Source organism: Myotis davidii, unplaced genomic scaffold (genome assembly GCF_000327345.1).
Source record: "Myotis davidii unplaced genomic scaffold, ASM32734v1 scaffold68, whole genome shotgun sequence".
NCBI classification, from domain to species: domain Eukaryota; kingdom Metazoa; phylum Chordata; class Mammalia; order Chiroptera; family Vespertilionidae; genus Myotis; species Myotis davidii.
In genome coordinates, this window is record NW_006300376.1 from 2835883 (window position 1) to 2836419 (window position 537).

The 537-nt window shown below is 46.4% G+C and overlaps 1 protein-coding gene across 3 annotated transcripts in view; it reads left to right on the forward strand.

Moving 5' to 3' along the window:
- The window catches only part of ATG5 (autophagy related 5), a 171994-nt gene that overhangs the window by 55577 nt on the left and 115880 nt on the right, over positions 1 to 537 (forward strand). The gene's annotated exons all lie outside the window — the stretch shown is intronic.

Sequence of the window (537 nt, forward strand, 5' to 3'; positions counted from 1 at the left end):
CGGGCCCCCCCCCCTGATCAGGCGGTTGGCTGGCTACAGTGAGTGTCATAGCGACTGGCCCAATCAGGGCCATGTTCTGGCCACTCCCCACTCCCCAGTCCAGCCGTGGGCAGACTAGCAAACTACGGCCCACGTGCCGGATCTGGCCCGTTTGAAATGAATAAAACTAAAAAAAAAAAAAAAGACCGTACTCTTTTATGTAATGATGTTTACTTTGAATTTATATTAGTTCACACAAACACTCCATCCATGCTTTTGTTCCCGCCCTCCGGTCCAGTTTAAGCACCCATTATGGCCCTCGAGTCAAAAAATCTGCCCACCCCTGTTCTAAAATCAGGTGAAACTGTTAATACTGATCGCTACCGACAACAAATAATAAATCTAAACTACATTTTGATCATGAAATGACCAGAACGGGCCGGTAGACACAGCAAAGTAATTTTGATTCGTGATGACGCATCATCACACGCTTCAAAACCAGTTAAAGACACGTTAAAAGATCTTGCCTGGGAAGTATTAACCCACCCGCCGTATTCG